Source organism: Muntiacus reevesi, chromosome 8 (assembly GCF_963930625.1).
Source record: "Muntiacus reevesi chromosome 8, mMunRee1.1, whole genome shotgun sequence".
NCBI classification, from domain to species: domain Eukaryota; kingdom Metazoa; phylum Chordata; class Mammalia; order Artiodactyla; family Cervidae; genus Muntiacus; species Muntiacus reevesi.
The window spans coordinates 73413833-73429310 of record NC_089256.1 but is presented as its reverse complement, the minus strand read 5'-3'; the positions used below and the strand labels follow the sequence as shown (position 1 = coordinate 73429310).

At 39.1% G+C, this 15478-nt stretch overlaps 1 long non-coding RNA gene and 1 pseudogene across 1 annotated transcript in view; one reads left to right on the top strand and one right to left on the bottom strand.

Annotated features, from left to right (window-relative positions):
- The first annotated feature begins 124 nt into the window (after positions 1-124).
- The window catches only part of LOC136173174 (uncharacterized), a 60526-nt gene continuing 45172 nt past the window's right edge, over positions 125-15478 (top strand). The window contains exon 1 of the long non-coding RNA XR_010664189.1: positions 125-224. This is a non-coding gene — a long non-coding RNA (uncharacterized lncRNA). The remainder of the gene's footprint in view (positions 225-15478) is intronic.
- Positions 6557-14626, bottom strand: LOC136173533 (PDZ and LIM domain protein 7 pseudogene; annotated as a pseudogene).

Genomic DNA, 15478 nt, shown 5'->3' with positions numbered 1-15478 from the left:
CACTGCTGATCCGCACTCAAGGTTGAGAACTCCTGAGACATCCACGAACTAAAAAGCAGCGGTGAAATGCCCTAACTCTCTCCTCACACGCCTCACATCAGAGGCTGTTACCGAGTTTTGGAGGCAAATGGTGTCTGACTCCTACTGCATTGTCCAGCAGAACGATTTTTCTGCCAAACTCAGCTCTTACATCCTCCTGGCAGTGGCATTCCTTCGAGTTTGAGGTATGTCTGTATCTCATTAGACCAGTGGGTTGTCTTGGAATTAATGTGGAGCCCATAGTGACTTGAATAGGATTAGGACCGAGTTTCTTAAAAAGAAATGCGTTCTCCTTTTCTCAGTGGTTTCACAGCCCACCAAATTCTACCTTGCAGAGGTGACCTTAATACCCCAGTTTGTGTGGCCCTGTGATTTTGTACTGCTGTCTCATGGAAAATTCCATTTCTCACTCTTCTATGTGACTCCATGGTTTGCACAGATGTTTCTCTGGTATTGTCCAATCTAAGATTGACAGTAAGCAAGTGAACACCCTAAACTGAGCTCAGAATCTAGCTAATATGTGAAAGAGCCAGATTAGGATCCTGGTTCAGGAGTCCACTCTGCTTTTCTTTACATCCCCTAACCTTTCCCTATTATTGTTAGAAAGTTGCAAATATTTAGAGTATATAAGCAGGTAGTGCAGTAAATGTTTTATGTGCATTATTCCTTTAATCTTGATTGTTACTCCTTTTTCAACCTTCAAATTTACTGTTGGAGTTTATACAAAGTGAAATTTACCCTGTTAAGTTCTATGAGTTTTGAAAAACATAGGCAGTTATATAACTACCACTGTAAACCTATAAACAAGATGTAGAATATTTCTCAAAACTTTCTTTGTGCCTCTTTGTGGTCAGTTCCTTCCCCCAACACCCAGCCCAGGCAACCATTAGCAACTATTTTGTCTGCACTTTCAATTATGGAAGAAGGCAGAGAAAAGTTAAGTAATTTAGCCCAAATTACACAGCTAGCAAGTCAAACAGAGAAGGCAATGACAACCCACTCCAGTACTCTTGCCTGGGAAATCCCATGGATGGAGGAGCCTGGTGGGCTGCAGTCCATGGGGTTGCCACGAGTCGGACACGACTGAGTGACTTTACTTTCACTTTTCACTTTCATGCATTGGAGAAGGAAATGGCAACCCACTCCAGTGTTCTTGCCTGGAGAATCCCAAGGATGGCGGAGCCTTGTGGGCTGCCATCTATGGGGTCGCACAGAGTCGGACACGACTGAAACAATGCAGCAGCAGCAGCAGCAAGTCAAAAAGCGAGGCTTGAACTCTAAGGCAGTTTGTCTCCACAGTCACAGTTACTACCATATACTACTGCATGCTGCCTGTATACTACCGTATACTGCATTCACACAAGATTTGGGTTTGGAATCAAATGATCCAGCTTCATGCATTCAACAAATATAGTGGATTCTAGTCAAGTTGCTGGAACACTGGATTAGTGAATATTGAACTGTTGCTACTAGAGGAAGTATATATTACATTCCCGTGAGCATCACATTTTGGTCGGCTAACATATATAATCTTGCTTTATGTATGCTTCTGTTTTAAGACACTGTATTTAATAGGAATTAGCTCATTAACATTTAAGTCACAGTCAACAGCACTGTAATTCATGCACAAAGAAAGCTTATCTAACACATGTGTGTTCTCTGTAAGGCATATCACAGCCTACATGTGCTTAGGAACACTAGAGAGCACTACAATACTATATCTGGGGACTATTATAAACAACCAAATCATCAACGAAAGTCACAAGCAAAAAGCAACACAAATAGACTGAAAAGAACACTTGTTTACAGTTTCATATCTGAAACAAGAAGGCAGAGCACTGCCTTCTTTGACGTTAGCTAGGAAAATGTGTATTGGTTGACTGAAGTCTTCTCCTATTTTGCAAATGCCCACAAATGAGCGAGAAAGCACAGCGAAATTTGATTTTGGGGTCACAAGTAAACTTTAGTAATCAGGTGTATTCATAAATATGGAATCTATGAAAAATGAGGGTTACTTTTTATCTTAGTGCACTCAGATAATGACTCACTTAATGACTGGATGACTGTGTTGATCAGGACAGCCTTTTGTTCATTAGGTACTTGCTGTCCAGTGCGGGATACAATCTAGCAATTTTAACAGATGTAATGCTGCTAAAGAAATAACTACAGGGTGCTGAAATAAAGGTTTTGGCCCTCTTTGTCTGGTCTAGGTATTGTTCAGTTGAAATATAACAATCGATAAATTACTGAAAATATACAGCTTACCAAGACTGAATCATGAAAAATTTGAACAGATCATTTAGTAGGAAGAATTCTAGGTCAGTAATCAAAACCTCCCAACAAAGAGAAGTTCAGAACCAGATGGTTCCACTGCTGCAATGTAACAGACATTTAAAGAAGAATTAATACCAATTTTTTGTAAGCTTTTCCAACATGTTAAAGATGAGTGACCGTGAACTTCCAGATGTTCAAGCTGGTTTTAAAAAAGGCAGAGGAACCAGAGATCAAATTGCCAACATCCGCTGGATCATCAAAAAAGCAAGAGAATTCCAGAAAAACATCTATTTCTGCTTTATTGACTATGCCAAAGCCTTTGACTGTGTGGATCATAATAAACTGTGGAAAATTCTGAAAGAGATGGGAATACCAGACCACCTGACTTGCCTCTTGAGAAACCTGTATGCAGGTCAGGAAGCAACAGTTAGAACTAGACATGAAACAACAGACTGGTTCCAAATCAGAAAAGGAGTACGTCAAGGCTGTATATGTCACCCTGCTTATTTAACTTCTATGCAGAGCACATCATGAGAAATGCTGGGCTCGATGAAGCACAAGCTGGAATCAAGATTGCTGGGAGAAATATCAATAACCTCAGATATGCAGATGACACCACCCTTATGGCAGAAAGTGAAGAAGAACTAAAAGGCCTCTTGATGAAAGTGAAAGAGGAGAGTGAAAATGTTGGCTTAAGATTCAACATTCAGAAAACTAAGATCATGGCATCTGGTCCCATCACTTCATGGCAAATAGATGGGGAAACAGTGGAAACAGTGTCAGACTTTATTTTTGTGGGCTCCAAAATCACTGCAGATGGTGATTGCAGCCATGAAATTAAAAGACGCTTACTCCTTGGAAGGAAAGCTATGACCAACATAGACAGCATATGAAAAAGCAGAGCCATTACTTTGTCAACAAAGGTCCATCTAGTCAAGGCTATGGTTTTTCCAGTGGTCATGTATGGATGTGAGAGTTGGACTGTGAGGAAAGCTGAGCGCTGAAGAATTGATGCTTTTCAACTGTGGTGTTGGAGAAGACTCTTGAGAGTCCCTTGGACTGCAAGGAGATCCAACCAGTCCATCCTAAAAGAGATCAGTCCTGGGTGTTCATTGGAAGAACTGATGCTAAAGCTGAAACTTCGATACTTTGGCCACCTCGTGCGAAGAGCTGACTCATTTTAAAAGACCCTGATGCTGGGAAGGATTGAAAGCAGGAGGAGAAGTGGATGACAGAGGATGAGATGGTTGGATGGCATTACCGACTCAATGGACATGAGTTTCGGTAAACTCTGGGAGTTGGTGATGGACAGGGAGGCCTGGCATGCTGTGGTTCATGGGGTTGCAAAGAGTCGGATACAACTGAGTGACTGAACTAAACTGAACTGAAAGATGAGTGATCACTTCTGGACTCACTTTGTGAGGTCAGCATTACTCTATTAACCAAAACCAGACAAAGACACTACAAGAAGGGAGACTAATAAGCATAGAGCAATATGAAAGTATTAACAACCTGAATTCAGGAAGGAACAAATTACAGGTATGGGATTAATAGATAAAAACTACTGTATATAAAATAGATAAGTAACAAAGACATGCTGTATAGCACAGGGAGTTATATCTACTACCTGTAATAATCTATGGAGTATAATCTGCAAAAATACTGAATCACTATACTGTACACCTGAAATTAACATAATATTGTAAATCATCAATACTTTAATAAAAAGGAAGTCCATTTACAATTGCTTCAAAAAGAATAAAATTCTAAGGAATAAATTTAACCAAGGAGGTAAAAGATCTGAAAACTCTTAAGATTTTGAAGAAGACACAAAGTATATTCCATGCTTATGGACTGGAAGAAACAATGTTAAAATTTCCATACTGCTTAAAGCAATATAATACTCAATGCAGTTTCTATCAAAATTCCAGTGGCATTTTTTTCACATAAATAAAAAATCCTAAAATTTGTATAGAACCACAAAATATCCCAAATAGTCAAAGCAATCTAGTGCAGGAAGAAGAATAAAGCTGGAGGCATCATTTCCTGATTTCAAAGTATACTACACAGCTGTAGTAATCAAACAGTACGGCATTGTGCAAAAACAGGCACATAGATGAACGAATTATAAAAGTAGTCCAGGAATAAACTCATGCTTATATGGCCAATGACAAAGGAGGCAGGAATATACAATGGGGAGAGTATAGTCTCTTCAGTAAATAAGGTTGAGAAAATTGGATAACCAGATGCACAAGAATGGAACTGGTCTCTTATCTTATACCACACATAAAAATTAACTCAAAATACATTAAAGACTTAAACATAAGAACCAAAACCATAAAACTGCTAGAGGAAAACATAGAGGGTAAACTTCTTGACATTGATCTTGGTAATGATTTTTTTGGATAGTTCATTAAAAGCAAAAGTAGCAAAAGAAAATATGAACAAGAATTACATCAAACTGAAAAGCTTCTGCATGGTAAAGCAAACCATCAACAATGTGAAAAGACAACCTATGGAATGGAAGAAAGTATTTGCAAGTCATACATCTGATAAGGGGTAGGTATCCAAAAATACATCAAGAATTCATGCAAAATTCAGGGACTTCTCTGGTGGTCCAGTGAATAAGAATCTGCCTTGCAATGCAAGGGACATGAATTCAAGCCCTGGTTGGGGAACTAAGATTCCTTAAGCATGGGCAACTAAGCCCTTGCTCCATAAATAGAATCTGTGTGCGACAGTGAAAGATCCTGCATGATGCAATGAAGATCCCACGTGCTGCAACTAAGACCTGATACAGCCACATAAATAAATATTAAAAATAAGCCATTATTAGAGCTCTTGAATACAAAATTAACCATCATTTTTAAAAAAGAATTCACGCAGTTCAGTAACAACAACAAATATCTGATTTTAAAATAGAGGGATGGAATAGACATCTTTCCAAAGAAGACATACAAATGGCCCACAGGTACATAAAATGTTTCTTAACATCACTAATCATCAGGGGAATAAAAATCACGATATTATCACTTCACTCCTGTTAAAATGACCATCATCAAAAAGACTAGAGATAACAAGTGCTGGCAGGTTGTGGAGTAAAGGGAATCTTTGTGCACAGTTTTGGGGAATGTAAAATGGTGCAACCGCTATGGAAAACAGCAGGGAGGTGCTTCAAAAAATTAAAAATAGAACTACCATATGATCCAGCAATCCTACTTTTGTGTATATATCCAAAGGGAATGAAAACAGGATATTGAAGAGACATCTGCACTCCCATGTTCATTGCAGTATTATTCACATAATCAAGGTATGGAAATAACCTAAGTGTTTGTCAGTGGTGAATGGATAAAGAAGGTGTGGTATATATTCACAATGAATACAATATTATTCAGTCGTGTGAAAGAAGAAAATTCTGCCACTTTTGACACATAGATGAACACATAGACACTAAGTGAAATAAGCCAGGTGGAGAAAGAAAACTACTGAATTTAGATTTCATTATATGTGGAATCTTGAAAAACAAACCAGAAACAGAGAGTAGAAAATTGTGGCCAGGACAATAGGAAGAGATTAGTAAGCAGGTATAAACTTTCAGCTATAAGATGAATAAGGTGTAAGGATGTATTGTATAGCATCATGAATCAATACAGTGTTGTATAAGAGAGTAGAATGTCAATGTTCTCACCAAAAAAAGATAAATGTATGACGTATGACATGATGGATGTGTCAATTAACTAGATGGGAGGAATCCTTTCACAGCGTGTGTGTGTGTGTGTGTGTGTGTGTGTGTGTGTGTGTGTGTGTACTCAGTCGTGTCCGACTCTTTGCAACCCCGTGGACTGTAGGCCACCAGGCTCCTCTGTCCATGGAATTTTCCAGGCAAGAAAACAAGTGGATTGCCATTTCCTACTCAAGGATCTTCCCCACCCAGGGATCATCCCCTGCCTCTTGCATCTCTGCATTGGCAAACAGATTTTTTTTTTTTTTTAAGCAGGGCTAAGAAGTTATTTTCATGCCCAAGCCAGCACAGCAGTACCATAGGGAAAAGAGTGAGGGCAATGTCAAATGGAGCCAGGCCTGGTGCCAGTAGGGCAGCCGGGGCTAGGCCAGCAGGAGGCTCGGTGCAGGGGCAAGAAAGGGATAGGTGAGGCAGGCAGAATCTGGAGGTGCCAAGGGGAGGTGCCCTGGGCGGAAGGACAGAAAGAGAGGCAGAGAGGGCAGCCAGCCAGCGAGGGCCAGACTACCACTGCATGTTGAGCACATGGGCAGAGTGCCGGTATTGCCAGTCCTGGAGGTGGGTGTTGCATGGGCTCTGCAGCTCCAGGACGTAGTTTTCCCTTGGTTTCTTCAGGTGCTCCTCATCAGGTCTTGCCTGAACTCGGTGCTCATGAGGTGGGCGAGGATGCAGAAGGAATGGGACTGGCCTGTCCCAGACCTCGTCTGCCAGTCTCCCGTGTCCTCCATCAGCCACTACTGGCTGAGCAGCTGTCTATTCTGCTTCAGGGCATGGTCAGCTAGCGCAGTGGCCCCGAAGGGCCAGGTGTATTGTTGAGGGAAGCACTGGGTGCAAAGGTGTACTGCCTGGGAGGGGGTTGAGGGGTGTGGGGGTCCATGGCGAGGGGCCAGGGCCTTCTGCTGTTTCCTCTTGAGTGGGCTGAGCCCTGCTGAGACCAAGGCTGAGGCTATCCCCACAGGCGTGGATCTTGTTCTGGGCTTCTATGTGTATGAGGCCCCCTGCATTCTCACCATCAGTACTCAGCACCCAGTCAGCCACGGCCATGCTGGCCTGCAAAGCTTTACCAACCAGGACTGAGTGAGCCAGGAGATGGAGCAGGGCACATTGAAGTCCTTGCCCACCTGTGGCCAGAAGCCCCAAAGTGCTGGCCCCTCCAGCATCACCTTAAAGGAATCCACAGTGCTGCTCCTGTTGGGATTGTGAAGTGATTCCCAGGTGGTGCCTGCGGGCAGAACTCCAAGTAATAAATGAAAAAAAAAAAAAGATAAATTGAACATCATCAATACTGAAAATGGTTGTACCTTGAAGGACAACATCAAAAAAGTGAAAAGAAAATCATACAAAGGGAGAAAATATTTACAAGTCACACATTTGATAAGGGATCTGTATACAGAAATGTAAAGGTTTCTTACAACTCAAAAATAAACAGACATTTTAAAAAATTGGCTAAAGATTTGAATAGATGTTTCTCCAAAGAAGATATGGAAATGGCTATTAAACACAAAAAACTTATCAGCATCATCAATTATTCAGTTCAGTTGCTCAGTTCTATCCGACTCTGTGCGACCCCATGAATCGCAGCACGCCAGGCCTCCCTGTCCATCACCAACTCCCAGAGTTTATTCAAATTCGTGCCTATCAAGTTGGTGATGCCATCCAGCCATCTCATCCTCTGTCGTCCCCTTCTCCTCCTGCCCTCAACCTTTCCCAGCATCAGGGTCTTTTCCAATGAGTCAACTCTTCGTGTGAGGTGGCCAAGTACTGGAGTTTCAGCTTCAGCATCAGTCCTTCCAATGAACACCCAGGACAGATCTCCTTTAGGATGGACTGGTTGGATCTCCTTGCAGTCCAAGGGACTTTCAAGAGTCTTCTCCAACACCACAGTTGAAAAGCATCAATTCTTCGGCACTCAGCTTTCCTCACAGTCCAACTCTCACATCCATACATGGCGACTGGAAAAACCATAGGCTTGACCCGACGGACCTTTGTTGGCAAAGCAATGTCTCTGCTTTTTAATATTCTATCTAGGTTGGTCATAACTTTCCTTCCAAGGAGTAAGCGTCTTTTAATTTCTTGGCTGCTATCACCATCTGCAGTGATTTTGGAGCCCACAAAAATAAAGTCTGACACTGTTCCCACTGTTTCCCCATCTATTTGCCATGAAGTGATGGGACCAGATGCCATGATCTTAGTTTTCTGAATGTTGAGCTTTAAGCCAACTTTTTCACTCTCTCACTTTCATCAAGAGGCCTTTTAGTTCCTCTTCACTTTCTGCCATAAGGGTGGTATCATCTCCATATCTGAGGTTATTGGTATTTCTCCTGGCAATCTTGATTCCAGCTTGTGCTTCATCCAGCCCAGTGTTTCTCATGATGTACTCTGCATATAAGTTAAATAAGCAGGGTGACGTATACAGCCTTGACATACTCCTTTCCTGATTTGGAACCAGTCTGTTGATCCATGTCCAGTTCTGACTGTTGCTTCCTGACCTGCATACAGGTTGCTCAAGAGGCAGGTCAGGTGGTCTGGTATTCCCATCTCTTTCAGAATTTTCCACAGTTTATTGTGATCCACACTGTCAAAGGCTTTGGCATAGTCAATAAAGCAGAAATAGATGTTTTTCTGGAACCCTCTTGCTCTTTCGATGATCCAGCGGATATTGGCAATTTGATCTCTGGTTCCTCTGCCTTTTTTAAAACCAGCTTGAACATCTGGAAGTTCACAATTCACGTATTGCTGAAGCCTGGCTTGGAGAATTTTGAGCATTACTTTACTAGCATGTGAGATGAGTGCAACTGTGCGGTAGTTTGAGCATTCTTTCGGATTGCCTTTCTTAGGGATTGGAATGAAAATGGACCTTTTCCAGTCCTGTGGCCACTGCTGAGTTTCCCAAATTTACTCAGTTATTAGGGAAATGGATATCAAAACTATAGTGAGATATCACTTTACATCCACTAGAATGACTGAAATGAAACACAGTAACAATTGTAAAGGATGTAAAGAAATTGGAACCTTCATACATTGCTACCGCGGCTGTAAAAGAGCATAGCTGCTTTGGAAAACAGTTTGGCAGTTTCTCAAAATATCAAACATAGAGACAGCATATGACCTAACAATTCTACACCTAGTTATATACTCAAGAGAATTGAAAATCTTCATCCCTGCAAGAAACTTGTACAAGCGTTATTCATCATAGAGAAAACTTAATTGCTCATCAGCTGATGAATGGATAAATGAAATATGCTATTCTATATAATGGAACATTCAACAATAAAAAGGAAGAAGTACTTATAAATAGTGTGGATTATCCTTAAAAATTATGCTACATGAAAAAAGTCAGTTACAAAGGCTGCATGTTGAATAATTTCATTTATATGAAATGTCTACAATAGGCAAATCCACAGACACAGACAGTAGATTAATGATTGCTGGGACTGGATGGAGGAGAGAATGAGAGATTGTTGCTAATGGGTACAGGGCTTCTTTGGGGGTGATGAAAATGTACTGAAAATAGGTAATATGATGGTTGTACAATTCTGAATATACTAAAAATTACTGAATTGTATACTTTAAAGGGGAAATTACATGATAAATAAGTTGTTCCAAGTGTATAGTAGCACTATGTCTTTAAAATGTATGTATCTTAACTAAAAAATGTTTTATTGCTAAAAAAAGTCTAACCATCATCTGAACCTTCAGCAAGTCATAGTTCAGTTCAGTTGCTTGGTCTTGTCCAACTCTTGGCAACCCCATGGACTGTGCATCAAGTTCTTTTCCAGTGAGTCAGTTCTTTGCATCAGGTGGCCAAAGTATTGGAGCTTCAACTTCAGCAACAGTCCTTCCAATGAATATTCAAGCTAATTTACTGTGGGACTGACTGATTTGATCTCCTTGCTATCCAAGGGACTCTCAAGAGTCTTTCTCCCACACTACAGTTTAAAAGCATCAATTCTGCTTTTCTTTATAGCATCAATTCAGCACTTTCTTTATAGTCCAACTCTCACATCCATACATGACTACTAGAAAAACCATAGCTTTGACTATATGAACCTTTGTCAGTAAAGTAATGTCTCTACTTTATAATATGCAATCTAGGTTTATCATAGCTTTTCTTCCAAGGAGCAAGTGTCTTTTAATTTCATGGCTGCACTCACCATCTGCAGTGATTTTGAAGCCCAAAAAACTAATGTCTATCACTGTTTCCATTGTTCCCCATCTATTGGTCATGAAGTGATGAGACCAGATGCCATGATCTTTGTTTTTTCAATGTTGAGTTTTAAGCCAGCTTTTTCACTCTCCTCTAACTTTAATCAAGAGGCTCTTTAGTTCCTCTCCACTTTCTTCCAGAAGGGTGGTGTCATTTGCATATCTGATGTTATTGATATTTCTCCTGGCAATCTTGATTCCAGCTTGTGGTTCATCTAGCCCAGCATTTCACATGATGTACTCTGCATATAAGTTAAATAAGCAAGGTAACAATATACAGTCTTGATGTACTCCTTTCCCAATTTTGAACCAGTCAGTTGTTCCATGTTATGTTCTAACTGTTGCTTTTTGACCCGCATACAGATTTCTTAGGAGGCAGATAAGGTAGTTTGGTATTTCCTTCTCTTTAAGAATTTTCCAGTTTGTTGTGATCCACATAGTCAAAGGCTTTAGCATAGTCAATGAAGCAGAAGTAGATATTTTTCTGGAATTGTCTTGCTTTTTCTATGATCCTACGGATGTTGGTAATTTGATCACTGGTTCCTCTGCCTTTTTTAAATCAGCTTGAACATTGGGGAATTCTCAGTTCATGTACTGTTGAAGCCTAGCTTGAAAGAATTTTGAGCATTCCTTTGCTAGCATGTGAAATGAGTGCAATTGTGCGGTAGTTTGAACATTCTTTGGCATTGCCTTTCTTTGGGATTGGAATGGAAACTGACCTTTCCCAGTCCTGTGGCTACTGCTGAATTTTCCAAATTTGCTGGCATATTGAGTGCAGCACTTTCACAGCATCATCTTTTAGGATTTGAAATAGTTCAGCTGACATTCCATCGCCTCAACTAGCTTTGTTCATCGTGATGCATCCTAAGGCCCACTTGACTTCACACTCCAGGATGTCTGACTCTAGGTGAGTGATCACACCATCATGGTTATCTGGGTCATGAAGATCTTTTTTGTATAGTTCTTCTGTGTATTCTTGCCACCTCTTCTTAATATCTTCTGCTTATGTTAGATCCATACCGTTTCTGTCCTTTATTGTGCCCATCTTTGCATGAAATGTTCCCTTAGTATCTCTAATTTTCTTGAAGAGATCTCTTGTCTTTCCCATCCTATTGTTTTCCTCTATTTCTTTGCATTGATCGCTGAGGAAGGCTTTCTTATCTCTCCTTGCTATGCCAGAACTCTGCATTCAGATGTATCTTTCTCTTTCTCCTTTGCCTTTTGCTTCTCTTCTTTTCTCAACCATCATCTGAACCTTCAGCAACTCATAATAGTAACATCAAAGACCACTGATTACACATCACTACAGCAAATATAATAATAATGAAAAAGTTTGAAATATTGCAAGAATTGCCAAACTGTGACACAGGGACATGAAGTGAGCAAAGGCTGTTGGAAAAATGACACCAATAGAGTTGCTAAACACAGTGGTGCCACAAACCTTCAGTTTCTAAAAAGTGCAATATCTGCAAAGTGTGATGAAGGGAGGCAGAATAAAATAAGGTATGCTTGTATTTGAATAATCAGGAGATGGGAATCTTAGGGGACATTTTTAGAATTCTACCTACCAAGTCCTCTAAGAACAGGATCAAGGCATGGATTCCACTATAATCATGTGTATTCAGCATTGTATTGAAGATGCTACCCAGTGCAACATGATAAGAAAAGTATACAGATAAGAAATTACTTTATTTATGAACATCTAGTTGAAAATTCCAAAGTATATAAAATGGGGACTAAAATTAACAAATGAGTTTACTAGAATTGATAAATGAGGATACAAAGGCAACAGAAAAATCAGTTATATTTCTGTGTTAGTGACAATTATAAATTAAATATTTTTAAAAGGAACCATTCATAATAGCATCACAAAATTGAATACTTATTAATAAATAGGTGCAAGACCTGTATATTGAAAACTGTAAAATAATAAAAATATTCTGGAGATAAGGTAAAGAAGACTTAAATAATTGGAGACATATGCCATGTTCTTGGATCAGAGGACATAATATTGTTGTTTGTACTTCCTAAATTGATCTATAAATTAAATTCAATCCTAATAAAAATTCCAGTAGGCTTTTGTAGAGAAAGTGACAAGCTTATCCTAAATCTATATTGGAAATTCCAAGGACTTAGACTAACCAAAACAATTTATAAAAAGAAGAACAAGGTTCACTACCTTATTTCAAGACTTATAAAACCACAGTAAAAAATCTCAAACAACAAAAGACAGTCCATTTTTTAAAAATGGGCAAAGGACTTGAACAGATATTTCTCAGAAGACTATACAAATGTCTGAAATGCATATAAAAAGATGCTCAACTTTATTGGTACTTAGGTAAATGCAAATCTTAACCACAATGAGATACTCTTCACTTTCACTGGAATGGCTGTAATTTAAAAAAGCAAACCAAAACAACATGTGTTGTTGAGGAGAGAAATTGGAATGCATGTGCATGCTGTTGGGAATGTAAAATGCTGTAGCCACTGTGCAAAATAGTTATGTCATTTTTCAGAAAGTAAATATAGTATCATCATATGACCCGTTAATTCCACTGGTAGGCATATACCCAGAGAAGGCAATGGCACCCCACTCCAGTACTCTTACCTGGAAAATTCCATGGATGGAGGAGCCTAGTAGCCTGTGGTCCATGGGGTCACTAAGAGTCAGACCTGACTGAGCAACTTCACTTTCACTTTTCACTTTCATGCATTGGAGAAGGAAATGGCAACCCACTCCAGTGTTCTTGCCTGGAGAATCCCAGGGATGGGGGAGCCTTGTGGGCTGCCATCTATGGGGTCGCACAGAGTCTGCCATGACTGAAGCGACTTAGCAGCAGCAGGCATATACCACAAAGAACTGAAAACAGATAAACAAATACTTGTACACAAATGTTTATAGCTGCACTGTTCACAATAGCCAAAAGGTAGAAACAACCACGTCTTATTCATGGATGAATCAATAAGCAAAATGTGCTATATACATACAATGGAATATTACTCAACCATAAAAAGGAGTCAAGTATTGATACATGCTACAACATGAATCTTAAAAATGTTATGCTACGTGAAAGAAACAAGATACAAAGTCACATATCTATTATTCCATTTATATGAAATGTGCAGATTAAGTAAATTTGTAGAGACAGAAAGAAGACTGATGGTTGCCAGGGCTAGAAGGAGGAGAAAAATCAGGAGAGACTGCTTATGGGTACTGAGTTTTCTTTTGGGAAGATAAAAATTATTAAATACATAGAAATACTTATAGATGTGTGTATTATCAAGGTTGCTATACACGTATATACTTCCTTGCTCTGTCAGCTGAGAAGGCCTGGAAGTATAATAGCAATTAGCAAATCTGTTGCCCAGATCTTTGTTTCTAATATCATTTTGCAATAAAAGAAACTAGGACTTCTTGGAGAAATGTCTGATTCTACAATTAGAGCAGGAAATACACAAGATAAGCCTGGAGCATTTTGTAAGTCCAGAAGGTGAAAGTGAAAGTCGCTCAGTCATATCAGACTCTTTATGACCCCATGGACTATACAGTCCATAGAGTTCTCTAGGCCAGAATACTGGAGTGGGTAGCCTTTCCATTCTCCAAGGGATCTTCCCAACCCAGGGATTGAATCCAGGTCTACCGCATTGCAGGCGGATTCTTTACTAGCCACCAGGGAAGCCCCCAGAATGTAAGGAAGTGCTCAAAAAACAAAACAGAATAGAACCAACCCAAAAGAAGGGGGATGAAAAGAAAAAAAAACCTTACATTGTAGAACACCTTGAACAGCAAAATAAAGTCACACTGGTTGATAACCCAAAGTATAAAATAAATATTCATGAGTACATACTGATATAGGCAAGTGATTAAATTAGTAAACAAATGGGAATAATAGATAACTTATCAGCACAAAATAATATAAAATAATTTATGTGGCTTTTCCAACCTTAAGGAAGTGAAACATGACTCCCTGTTCTATAAGTTTGAGCTTTATATAGTGACCTTCTTCCTAAGAGTTATGGAAAGGGAGAAAAAGTATCAGTGGGGAAGCCTTCCAAACACTACCTTAGCCAAATGATCAAGGTCAATAGCAACAAATGAATAATGTTAGATTATAGCTCTAAGTATAAAATAAATATCATGAGTCCATGGTGATATAAATAAATGATTGAATAAACAAGGAGGAAATGAATGGAGGAGAAAAGACAAGTCTCGCTAGTAGAAAAATTCCAAATAATTTATGTAGACACTCTACCCTCAGACAGAGGGCACATAAATCCCAGCTGAGCCTGGTGATTACCTTTCAAAGAGTAGAGTACAGAGAGAGGAAAAACCATGACTTTAGGCTGGAGGAACATGTCAACACCCATCAGCGAGGTGACCAAGGCCAGCATCAACAGTGGTAAACATCACTGATAATATGTGCCTTTGATACGATGTGAAAAATAAAGCCCTAAAAAACAAATAAATAAATAAAATAAAGCCCTAAAGCCCGTATTCCCAGTCTAATCATGAGAGACACAGCAGCAAATTCCCATAGAGGGACATTCTACAAAATACTGTAAGATCATTAACATAAAGGAAGTCTGAGAAACTGTTACAGCCAAGAGGAACCCAAGGAAACAGGATACATGGGATTAATATCTTGATAGGATTCTGGAACAGAAGTATACATTAGTTAAAAATAAAAACCTAAGCAAACTTGAGTAAACTATAGGCTTTAGTTAATAATATCGGTTCGTTAATTTTAAGAAAATACCATAAGATTTTCTTATGTAAGATATTAATAACAAAGGAAAATGAATGAGGGAGTCTATGGAAACTCTCTTACTATATTCTCAATTTTTCTGTAGATCAAAAACTCTTGTAAAAAACATGTATATGGGAAGTGGCTTATATTCCTACTAATTAAAGAAATCCTAATAATAAATGCAAACAATAAAAAAAATGGGCAAATGACTTGAACAGATACTTCTCAAAAGAAAATATATGAATGCCCAGTAAGTGCATGAAGTAATTATTTTATATGACTAATCAGCAACAAAAAGCAAAAGTAAAACCATGATGAAAAAACCACTGTAAACCCACCACAATAATGAAAATTAAAAAGACTGAAAAGACCAAATGTTAGCCAGGATGTATAACTCCTGGGATTATAAAATGGCACAACACTTTTGGAAAATTTTGACAGTTTCTTATAAAACAAAACAATTCCAATTTTA